The sequence below is a fragment of the Aptenodytes patagonicus genome, chromosome 6, assembly GCF_965638725.1.
Source record: "Aptenodytes patagonicus chromosome 6, bAptPat1.pri.cur, whole genome shotgun sequence".
Lineage (NCBI taxonomy): Eukaryota > Metazoa > Chordata > Aves > Sphenisciformes > Spheniscidae > Aptenodytes > Aptenodytes patagonicus.
The window spans coordinates 44,358,117-44,370,627 of NC_134954.1; the positions used below are offsets into that span (position 1 = coordinate 44,358,117).

The window sequence follows — 12,511 nt, forward strand, 5'->3', positions numbered from 1 at the left end:
ATTGGTTTTGACTTGAACAGGAAAATTCCTATGTGTGGGCTTTCAGCACACAGTTACAATCTAAGCATGGTACGATTCCCAATGTGGATGGATGGCACTGTAAATCCACGAAGTAGGAAGAGTTCACCCCCAGCTACAAGTTGCACTATGCAGACGGTTGCTTTTCTTTGTGAAAAAAACCAACTGCAAGCTGCTGACCGCAGATCCAAAATAGCATTTGGGGGGCGGGGAGGAATGCTGTAAGTCCTATTTCTACTTCTGTTCATTCTTTAATAGGGATCATCACCTCTTCTGGATGAGATTGCCACAAAGACTGTAAACTTGAATGGCAAACCATTTGGTGCAGAGGTATTATTTCTGTTTAGACAGAAATTGCAGAGGGCCCACCCACACCAAAAACAATGACTAATACCCAGGAATGACTTCCAGGAAGACGCCAAACAAAGCAAGCCACAGTGCCATCCTACATAAGAGCAAAGCAGTTCAGCCTTTTTCTGCACTATTGCAACTACTGCTTTTATTCCCTCCTCCACCGTGTTCCCATTGCCCCACTGTTCTGCTCACATAACTCCTCTCAGCACAGCCCTACAAGACACCAATCACCTTTTCTCCCATTTAAACTGATGCCTTTTGAGGTCTGCTAATATACTTTTTGATCTTCAAAAAGACCATCTGTAAACTTTACTGCCAGAAATACACTAATAGATGAGAAAACTACTTCCTTAACAGGAGCTCTAAGAACTCTCTTTGGATATCTGGAAGGATGCTGTGATGTCAAGAAACTTCAACTCTCTCCTCCTCACTTTGTACTCCCAGTTCTTCACCAGCTCTGGAACTAATCCAACTGAAATAAATGGCAAAGGTCTTTGATCCTGATTTCCCAAACATGATCTTAAAATAAATACCACCTCTGAAACAGTGAAACAAAGCTTCTTGCACAGAGACAATGATAGAACACAGTGCTTATGAGCCCATGAAATAACTGCTACGGAATATTTTTTTGGTGGAGGAGGAAATAATTTTAGTACAACTCCTTTTCTGTAGCACTTAAATGTTTGCATCTACCGCTGACGTATTGCTTTGCAAGGTATTCTATCACCACATACTGAAAGAAGCTCGAAGCGACCTAGTTCATCCTCAGTGGCACAAAATTTCACTGTAACATGCTGGTACAGACAGGCTAATATTTCAAGAGCAGATTAGAAAGCTTTTGGCAAGGGAAGATCTTGTCCAAATGAAACAGAAAGTTAGTAAGTGTTGCTTGATATCCAATGCTTGAAAATGGGACATAAACAGAACAAAAACATTTAAATGATGCACTGTTTCAGTATTAAGATTTAACAATCTGGTGCTGAATATGCTGCAGTATAAATAGTGCCTGGACTCAGATCCAGTAGAGTAACACACAGCACTCATTCACAGCACCGTATGTCTCCAGTGCTGGCTCCTTGAGTCATATTCCACTTGCCAAGAAAAGCTGTTTTTCTTAAGGGGATAGTTTACTTAATGTTATCTCTGGTGACAACAAGAAATGCATATAGTACAGCATATATTAGTCATGAAATGAGCATCAAGGGTCCACTGAGTGAAATACATGCTGGGAAAACACAGTTTAGCTGCTGACTTCCTTCACCCCCTTCTGCTATATAATAATTTAAAGCAAAATCACCTAAAAATCCAGAAATCTATACCAGCTTCACAGAACACTTGGCTTCCTATGTTTAACCACGCCAAGTTTTCACGTAATTGAAAAAATAAGCATCATATGTGCCCCATAAGTCACATCTAAATTGGTAATATTTTACAAGAAGCTTTATTTTTCATTCAATTAAGGAAAGCACTCAGAGAGCACACCATCTGCAACTGCTCAGGCCTGGCAACGCTGGCGAGAGACAAAGAAGCGGTCGGGGGTCACTTACCAGTTACCAAAGGTGTCCCCAAACTAAAAAAGTTTAAAAGAGAAAACCACAGCGCAGCCACAGTGCACCATGGGAAATACTATGCAAATTGCTTTACAGGAAATGTCTGCTACTACTGGAAGTTAGGTAGATTTTTTTTTTTAATCCTCCTCTACAACTGGAGAGGAAATAGTTTTGGCTGGATTTAGACAAACACAGGTGTTACCATAATGCTCGGTGCCTCTGCACGTTAACACCTGCTGCGAGTCCTTTACTCTGTGTTACAGCACTGCTGATGTGCACTATTTTTTCAGCTGGTGTGATATGACGTGCAAATTTTTTTTTTTCCAGAGCACATTACGCTGGTCCAAACGATAGCCAGAAGCCATGGTTTCCATCCAGCTCCTCAGCAGACTTCACAGGTGGTTTATTTCATGGCACCGACACTGTACTTAAGGCAACTCTTGGGCTGCATTTGGGAAGATGATGCCAGCTTGTTGAGCAAACGTATTCTCTGCACGCTAGAAGACATCTCTGAATGACTCCTCAGTAAAATCTGAGTGGACCAAAATTTTCCCCCTAAAAAGGTCCCTTCTCATCCAGGACCGGGTATTTCTACGTGTAACAGCAACGCCAAGATGAGAACAGCCTGGTAGCATGGAGTCACTTCCACATACACATTTTTTATTGTTCCTCCCATTGACTCCAACTGATACAGCTCAGGCCTTTAAAGAAATCACTTCAGCTGGCCTGACCGAGCTTTTATCCTACCACAACTGAGACTTGGGAGCGGGGACAGGAATGAGCAAAGGTCACCGAGTTATTAATGAATATACTACTGCTCCAGGAATATCACTCCTCTGTCTGCTCCAGACCTTCTCAAAATTATGTGTGGATAATGCACAGCAGATCAGACTGCTCAGGAAATTCAAAAGCACATCTTTCATGAGTTCACAAAACTCTCCTGTTAATGAGTCTGGTTCTCTTTTCTGTATCAATGATCCTTTGGGACTCTTTTCTGAGTTTTCTGAATGGAAAGTTCAACAGATTTCAAAGCTTGCTCACACTCAAGAAATGGCTGTATACTAGCAGAGCTGTCAAGAACTCATCTAGAAATGGTTGAATGCAGCCCAGGCCAGTTAGTCAATTAAAGACAATAAACAGACCAAACAGTTTTCACAAAAGATTTTTTTTTGAAAACACATTTTAGAAAAGATGGTTCTCGAACGCATGTCCTTCTACAGACAGGTCTTTTATTAAGTTTAAGCTTCAGCTTCATCAAAAGACAGAGTAACCTAGTTTTACCTAGTTTTAAATTTGTGTAACTCCCTTTACCCACAAGAATGCCAGAACACACTAGCGGCAAACTTCTGTGAGCTCGAGTGTCAGGTTCACACATAACAACCACTGCAATTCACCTCTGTCGTTCCACTTAGGCCAATGATGTGCCACCCTGCTGGAGTGCTTTCAATTTAGTTTCATTTAAAATGCAGCTCCTTTAGAGAAGAAAGTGATAACCACGCAAGTCTGAGCAGAACAATACATTGAACAGAAGCCTTGACCAGCTACATCATGGCTGACCTCTATATCTAGCAGAACTTGTCACAGGATCTTCATGACCTTTATTTTACAGCATCACCTGAAAGAGTGATGCATCCAAAGCACTGGGACTATTCCTGGGACTTCACCCTAGTGAGATGTGAACTGAATGGATGCAAGGTTGGGCCTAAAGCAGACTTCTAGAATAACTACGTTAATCAGGAGCATAACAATATCAAAAGGCAAAAAGCTGCTTTCCTAGAAAAATACAGCTAAGCTGGCAAACCCTTTTCATTACCATGTAGCTTATACTGTCTCAGAAAATTATTTACCTATACGGGCTAGAAGCCTCATTTGTCTTTGCAAACAGAAAGATAGCCATACAGTACACTCATTCTAAGAATGCCACATCTGGGGTTTAGGAAAAAAAAAAAAAAAAATATATATCTCAATCATAGCCTAGCTATGTCACTTCTTGGTCATAAACAGAATGAAGTCCAGGTCCTGCATCTCCCGGTCACCTGCACAGTTAACTTTTTATCTGGATAGTCCCACGGGGAATTCCTGGGACATCTCATGGACACTTCAATACATCGCTACTGTAAAATCAAACTCTTAAAATGGGGCGTTTTCCAAATTCCTTTTTGCAGCTAAACAGAGCAAACAGGACCAGAACACGCCTCGTGTGGTCACTGGCTCGCTTCACAAACTATCCCCTGCTCCCACCACGGCTAGATTCCTGATTTCACCTTTCACAATTTATGAGCACATCTTAAATGGATACCTGTAGGTGGGTCACACAGGATTAATGCAACTTATTTAAAATGCTAATCCGCTAAGGTTAAAATTAAGTCACGGGATCAAATGAAGGACATTTTGGAAGTTCCTATTAGTATCACCACCTCCCACCTCAACATTTTTCTGGAGACAGCTACAAAATGAATCATGAGTAATACCTGCCCAAATATGTACAGAGAGGGAAAGAGAAGGAATTTTGTGTTCTTTGGCTAAAGAGGAAAAGAAGGATAGCAGAGGACATTGATTCCTTACCAAACATTGTTAAGAAAAGATCTTGTCAACACTAAGCAGACAAACCATTTGAATCCCTGATGCACAACACCAAAACCTCTCATTTTCTACAGCAGAAGCAAATGTGACCTGCTGAGATTCATATAGGGTGAGTTATTAAAGCAGACAATTGCTCTCCTTGTGGATTGACGGACACAGTCAGGCTGGAAACTGGAGAAGTGCAAAGCTTGTTTCTTACGCTACAGCTCCATGTTCGGTAACGCCGGGTCAGCACCGTTGCAGGCTGTGGCAGTACAAGTTACATACAGCTCAGGCAAGAACACATGCCTGTACAGTCAGACACGGCAAACAGCACGGAGTTGATGTGAGCAGTGCCCAGCCCAGCATAAGATCTCCTGGGCTTTATTCACCCCTTCCAAATGTTTTGAGCAAATTTGATTCTGCGGAGTTATACCGGACCAGAGCCATGCCTCACATGGCTGTGGCTGTCCCAGAGCTGCACTAGATACCCTAGTGTTCGCTTCCCTGCGTCACAGGATCACAGCCTGAGGGTGTCCAGCCGCAAACACAAGGCTGGGCGAAGAACACAACTGTCGTTTGCTGCCGTGCTGTGAGTCCGATCAAATAGTTTTGTTTAAACATCTTACTTTTTAACAGCAGCTCTTATCAACACACAACAGAAACCCAGGAGAAACTGCAGATTAGTGTTAGCACCCAAATACTTTTGATTGCTTTTACAACTCCAAATTAAAGACCTCAATGAAACACCCAATAAAACCCCCGCTTCCAGGACAATCAAGACATTTATCTATCAGCCACTACTGTCAGGGCCCCCCTACAAGATGGGTAGGCTCGTGTGACGTTGATTGCATCTGTTTATCCTCTTCAGAGACGTCTTGTCCCTATGCTATAGCATGTAATTTTCCTTTGTTCAGCTGTGCTTTGTTACAGAAATTAAAAATTGCCTGTCCCATGTAATAAGTATATAGAATTATTTATCCATAAATCAGTTTGCAGGAAATCACTACCCTGCAATACATAATAACTCAGCCCGTGTTTCTAACCTGTGCCCTGGCTGTAGTATATCATCAAACTGTGACAACATAAAGGCGTAATTTGTAGTTATTATTGTTAATCCAGCAAAGGGAATGATTTTTCAAGCAGAAAAGAGAAAAAAGCAACAGGAACAACTAAAAAAACCCCTGATTATATTAATTTTTGTATTATATTATTGAGCTGCCTTTTCTAGCTCTTATGGCAATTTAAAAAATATTATACTGTCTTTGCCCATCATTGTAAGGGTGCCCTTATTATTCTATTGAATTTCAACCAGTGACATATTGGGGTAATAAATGGGAAAAATAATCAGCATAATCCTTCCCTGCACTTCTAAAGCACCTTTCATCAGAGGATCCCAAAGCACTTTAAAAACATTAATTAATTAAGCTTCATAACATCCCTATGAGGTAGACTGTATTACGCCAATTGACATATCTGTGATTTAGTGATTGAAAGCACACAATGAACATAATCCTATGTTTATGCCAATACAAAAGAATCCCCCTCCTTCCTCATTTCAGTGCATAATAAATAATTCAGTGAGAGAACAGGAATAAACTATGTGATTACACTGTGATGGACACATCCACAAATCAACAGGAACACCCACACTCCTTGAATGATGAACACTCCACCCCAGCTCGTGAGACTTGTGCAACTTCAGGGCTCTTCACAAAAGGGTGACCTTCACCCAAGGGGAAGGCACGGCCGAGCTACCCCAAGCTCTGGCAGCGCAAAGCCCCTTGTACTGCTGTCTTTGCTACTGCTGTTTTAAAATGCTGTCATAAACTATGTGTACCAACAGTGGTTTACAGAATGAAATTTTGTGGTACAACAACGCATCTATGCGCTGGTCAGTTTAAACACTCGTATCTAGCCTTTCAGATCTGTATCAATATGCAGACTTTAATAGAGACTATGTATTTAGACCATTATATATTTATACGATTATATATTAAAATGTTTATAGAAACATGGATGTAACTGTCAATAGAAAGACTGTTAGCATTACAAGGTTTAATTGAACTTCAGAGTACTTTCACAGATGAAAATCACTTTGATATATGAAGCTTGGTTTGAGTTTTTAATTTTTTGAATGCTAGTGTTGCCCATTCCTTTCCTCCAGCATGACTGTACTCAAGTATTTGACTTAAATAACATACACCAAACAGTTTGATGCCTTGTAATTCTATGTATCGGGTTTACATTTTACTGTAAAAAGATTGTGGCTCATGTAATAGATGCTGCTTCACATTTGGGAAACGTTATGTGAGGACCCTGACTTTTATTAGATTAATTTAATATAGGCACTAAGTTACTAGACTAAATTAATAAAGATCTTCTTAAGAAAAAAAAAAAGAGGGGGAGAGAGAGAGAACAGAATGAACCCACAAATTTAATAAAATTTTCTGAAGCTTGTTATTTTGGAAGTCTTTATTTAATTTTCCAACCCCCTATTCTGTTTGAAAAAACAGCCAATAATTGGTAAGGAAACAGAAGAGAAAAAAAAGGTTGATGTTATTTACTTCAGGGGATTATTTTTACAACTGTTATATGATAGTACATGGATACCACAAATAAATAGAAGGGTGAGGAAGCACAGGAGGTACAAAATATTACAAAAAAAGTGGTTTTTACATTTTTCTGTATTACTTTTAAAACTATTACCTCCATTGAGGAAAACCACATTTAGCCCTGCATAACATCTCTCTCTCGGCATTTTTGGGAAGTCTGCACTTACCTTGGACAGCAAGAAGTAACACATTAATAAAGAGAGAGAAGTCCTCTTTTTCTCTCTTTTGTCTGAGAGAGCGAACCACTCCTCTAAGCGTCACTTCCATGGCATGAAAACGAAGTCTTTTCAGTCATGAAAACTCACGACAGAAAGGCTACTGCATCCAGGATACTAAGCAGCTCTTAGCAGTTGCCCGTCACGACCGTGTCAGCCTGGAGCTCAGCTTTACCCTCCACCAGGGTGTTCTCTCCTCAGAGGCACCATCACACCGGGTCTACTTTTCTCAGCAGTATTATTCAGTAGCCCCACTGCCCACAGGGTTGCAGCACCTGCTCCTTCACTAACATGACCCCCACATAAAGCCCAAAGCATGGTACTCTCCCCATTTTTGCATGAAATTACTGTCTTTTCAGCAACCTCTACTCTTACGGTAAGATCCTTCCCAGCTCAATCCTGGGAACGCTTGAGCTTGCTCAGCTGCACAGGAGCAAAGGCTGTGCCTCCTCCCAGGGAGCACTGGCTGCTGAACACCTTTGAAATCCAGACCAGTAGTGTCACAACTCAGCCTATTCCCTGATCAAAGAGCTTCCTTAGCTGTTCCCATGCCTGGAGGTTTGCTTTGCCATCTTAAAACCACTGCTGTTCCTTTTGCTTTGGACAGCAGCTGCCTTTGAGTCCCAGGCTCCCTGGCAAAACACTGCCTGCTTCTCTGCCATCCCCCAGCCTGGCACTGGGACCACGGCTCCTGTCTATAATTTGGTGCCTCCCAGAGAGCCAACATAGGCAGATACTGCTAGTGGGGACCTGTAACGTGGTTCCACCTCAGCCTTACAGGCTGAAAATTGGGGCTTTAGTGTATTTGCCTCAGTTGCTAAGAAACATGAATGCAAGTGTACTCAACAGGTGGTGCTTTTCTCTGCTGCACATTTCTTTAACAGCCACAAATGATGCCTGGATCATCTTGCCCCAAATTCTGGACTCGGTGACTGTATTGCCACCTCATGACCTACAAGGGGCTGCACATGAGTAAAAGGACCAGAACTTTACACAAACATTTGCTTTCCAACCTCCTTTGTCAGCTTCCTGCCAGCCCAACACCACCGACACAACCTGCCTCACGACACCTCCAGCAAGAACAAGGCATCTGAGCGGACAGCCTTTGGTCCCCACCCTCCAGAAGCCTTTCTTGGATTTTTATATTGTGATGTTTTCGAACGGAGAAGAGAGGGAGAGGCAAAAGATGGTTTCCTTCTTTGGGGAAAAACCTGTATCTGTTTTTAAAAAGATGCCAGTGCCCCAAACTCCTTCAGTTCACCCAGCTTCAATGCTCGCCTATAAGCTTCACATGGAAAGACAGCCCACCGAGCAGGAAAAAAGCACAGTAACATGGCATTGCAACTGAATACATAAAACACATTTTAAAGGTTATAAAACAGCATTGCTAATAGGACATTGTAGAGGCTAATAGGCTTAGAATTAAGCCTACGGACATTGTTTGGCCTTGTATGAATCTGAATATCCTGCCTACTCACAGTAACACAGCTACAGAGAGCACGGAAAGTCTGGCTCAGACTGCAGACAACAGTAGCCAACTATCTTTGTGTTGAGTCAACTGTAAGTAGATTTGAAAATTCATGGGTCTCAAGTCCGAAGAAAAATAAGGACACACAGCATGCTGTGCTGCACAAACCAAGCCCTAAAATGAATGCAGATTCATATTTTGGCCTATGTAGTTTAAGATTTGTGTCTTTTGGGGTTTTCCTTACACTGTATAAAGACTAGCAGAACGTTTTTTCACTAAATTACTACTTTTGGCTTGCCTTCTGTCTTTTCTTTCCTCCCACCAGACATTCAGTTCTTGACTTCCATGAAAAAAAACAACATGAACAACTGAAGAACTAGTAGAACAGCATCTAACTAGCAGGATAGAAAAGCATGTATTGCTGAGGAAAGAGAGGGATTGAGGACTTTGCTGAAAACCCCAAACAACAACTGCTTCCACTAATTCAAGATTAATGCAATATGTGAAGATATGGTTGCTGTTACCTCTGCAATTTCACTCAGAAGTACTTTGCTCTCTGTAGCTGCATTATTGTAAGAGCATATCCAGATCCATACAAGACCAAACAATGTCCATAGGCTTGATCCTGGTATCTTTAACGACATTCAGTTAAGAACTAGATCCACCATGAAGCAGTTAACAAAGGAGGTAAGACTTGTTTTCTAGCATTTTTATATTAAAAAATTATAAGGAAGCAAAATTATCCATATGTAAATGTGCATGCACACATATATTTAAGAATATGCAACAGACCAAAGACTGTGGGTTTGTTTATCTTTAGGCTCAGGTCTCCCTCATAGCTCACAAACAGGTAAAAGGCAAAGGATCAAACCTTACCCTGCCCTTACAAATTGATCTACTAGAGAGAGACAGAGAATAGTATCTTTAAGGTCGCAGTATTTCTTTTCAAAATACATTCTAATAATCCTAGTCCCTAAATTGGGCAGCATTGTAAATTCAGATAGACTCAGTTAAATTCAATATAAATTTTTCCTTCACTGCCACTCATTTCAGTTGATAACCTGATTCTCAGGTTCCTCATCTCCCTCTTTTCTTCCAAGGAGGAGCAAAACCATTCTGCATTTCTGACAAGTCTAAATAAAGCTTTGCTGGTTACTGAACTATGCTACATTTCCTATCAAGAGAAAACAAAGGAGAAAAAAAAAGACTGTAGTTCACCACTAGAGGAGATGACTCAGAGCAAGCAGGAACTGTTACCAGACTCAGAAAAAACAGTTTTCCCTTGTACCGTTGATGAGCCCACATTATGCTGAGATGAACCCAGATTTGTTTTCTTAGCCCACATCTTCCTAGAACTGAACGTATTTCCTTACAAAGCCACCAGATCCTTTTTGGATCCCGTTAGCATTTTCATCTTCACGTTAGTCAGTTTGCAAATGAAAGACTGAAAGATAGAAAGACAGAAAGAACTATTTTTTTTAATCTGAATGATAATTTTCTGTGCACATGGCAAAGACTGGAAAGAGTTATTCAACTTTTGGATCTGGAGGTTTGCAGCACACGCAGATCATGTTTTGAAGCATTTCCAGAAGTTTACTGCTTCTTTATGTAGCAGCTAAGATTCTCGTGTAATCACAGGATAGAGAAGCTGTGGAGCTGCTATGAAGAAAATTAACTCTATCCCAGCCAAAACCAGTACAGGAGTTTAATGGACACTGTCAGACACTGCAAGACTAAAGTAAGTCTCAAGCACTGGTGGCACTGCAAACACCCTCATGAGATGCTGGAGAGCTCTACTACCTCCTGAGATCCATGCTACAGTAAGTAGCTCACAGTGCTTCACAACCCACGAAGCTGGAAGGCAACACACCAGCACTCTCAGGCCCCTTTTTCTTTGTGGCCCTGCAGACACCTTAAGAGATGGGTTACCGCAACAGCCCCAATGATGGCTCTTCTGGTGAAAGAAACTGTTGTTTGATACCAACACTCCTGTACTAAACCAGTTTCTGTACCAGAACTCCGTTCCTCCAGAGGTCAGTGCTCTCACCACTTCTTTCTCTTTCCTGAACTATGTCTCACATTCAAATACAAAGAGCTAAAAAATCCCCCACGTTGATATTTCAAGAAAAAAGGGAGGAAAGACCGTCATTTCTAATCGTCTCCCAAAGCCCCAGGTGTCTCGGGCCCACATATGCATGGCTTCTACATGAATGTAAGCAGAAAGGGAATCCAGAGGCTCGATCGCAGTTCTGGGGAATATTGTTAAATAAAGATACAATGGGATGATGCCTTATTCCGAACATGGTACCAATACTGGAAAATCTCTGGAATCTACCAAAGATGCATTTCACCATAAGGTGCAACATATACTGCTGCCAGCATTCTCCTCTGTACCACAAATACACAGTAATTGACTGGGGATTTCAACTAATAACATCATAGTAAAGGAGATAATAAGACATAAACAACAGTATTTCCCGAAGTCTTATGTAGGAAGATGAAGACACTGCATGCACATGCACTCCAGAACGACCCCCCAGTAATCCAAATGTATTCTCTTCTCCTTACTCGCACAGGGAACCAGAGTAAACCTGAGCACTGAGGGAGCACTACCAGCACAACAAGCACAACACAAAGAGGTGGCTTTGGGAGGTTTATCGCTTTCACAATCTGATTGATTTCAAAGGTCACCCTGGAGGAAAAGCCTCAATCTGGTTTCTGCCGACACAGTCATTTCCCACAGCCAATAACTATTCCCTGCTCTTGGCACTCACTCAGGTGGTGGGACGTGGGTTGCACTGTGGGTATCTGCATCTTAATGAAAGTCTATTTTACTCCCCCAAAGTTGGTTGTTCATTTGGAGACATGGAGTATTATTGGTTGTTTCATACTGCAGGTCTTAAGACAGGTATAAACTGCAAAGAAATAAAGATTTTCTGAGTAAGTAGAAACTTTATTACTAAATAATTATCCCAAAAGTCTGAGATGCCTAAAATACTAAAATAATTCAGACTTCAAAACCATTTGAAATGTCTTCTTTTTCTAATCGGTTAAAAAAAAGGGAGGAAAAAAACAAAGAGTATATGGAGTAAAGAGGTGATGCAGCACACCCACCACATGGGATGCTTCAGCACTTCTTCAGGTCTGTAGCTCTCTGAGTAGAGGCGGTTCAGCTTTTCTGCCTGCCTTTTTGATCAGCAGCATTCTAGGTGAGGACCAAACATCATCGTAATGCATATCCACCTGGAAAAATCCACTGCCTCAGAAATACCCTCCTTTCTCCATTTCACATTTGAGTTTATGGTGGATGAAAATCCAATCAGGGGAGTCTATCAGCATTAAAACAGCTCTCATGTTCCCGAGGTGATGGCCCTGGTTTACAGTTTATCGCAGAATAACTCATTTGAAGAGCTCATGCAATAAGGGTCCCAGTCAGTGTGACCAGGCACCACTGTGGTGTAGATGTAAAAGGTCAAAGTCACACCATTAAAATTGTAATCTAGGAGAATAATCTTAAATATTAAATAAAATGGATAAATTATGGATGAATCTAAAATATTTTCTGAGAAATGCCTTCCTTGAGATACACTGTTCTAGACTAAAAATGTTGCTCTCATGAAATTTGAGAAGTTGTTCAATCAAGTTCCGCTGAAAATTATGTTCTACCCAATCTTCACAATCAGGAGTAATTTTACTGCTGGTAGCCCAAAATATTGGCCTCTCTGTTAC

The 12,511-nt window shown here is 41.2% G+C and overlaps 1 protein-coding gene across 5 annotated transcripts in view; it reads right to left on the reverse strand.

Annotated features, from left to right (window-relative positions):
• SATB2 (SATB homeobox 2) overlaps positions 1-12,511 on the reverse strand; it is a 140,761-nt gene that overhangs the window by 77,110 nt on the left and 51,140 nt on the right. The window lies entirely within an intron of this gene.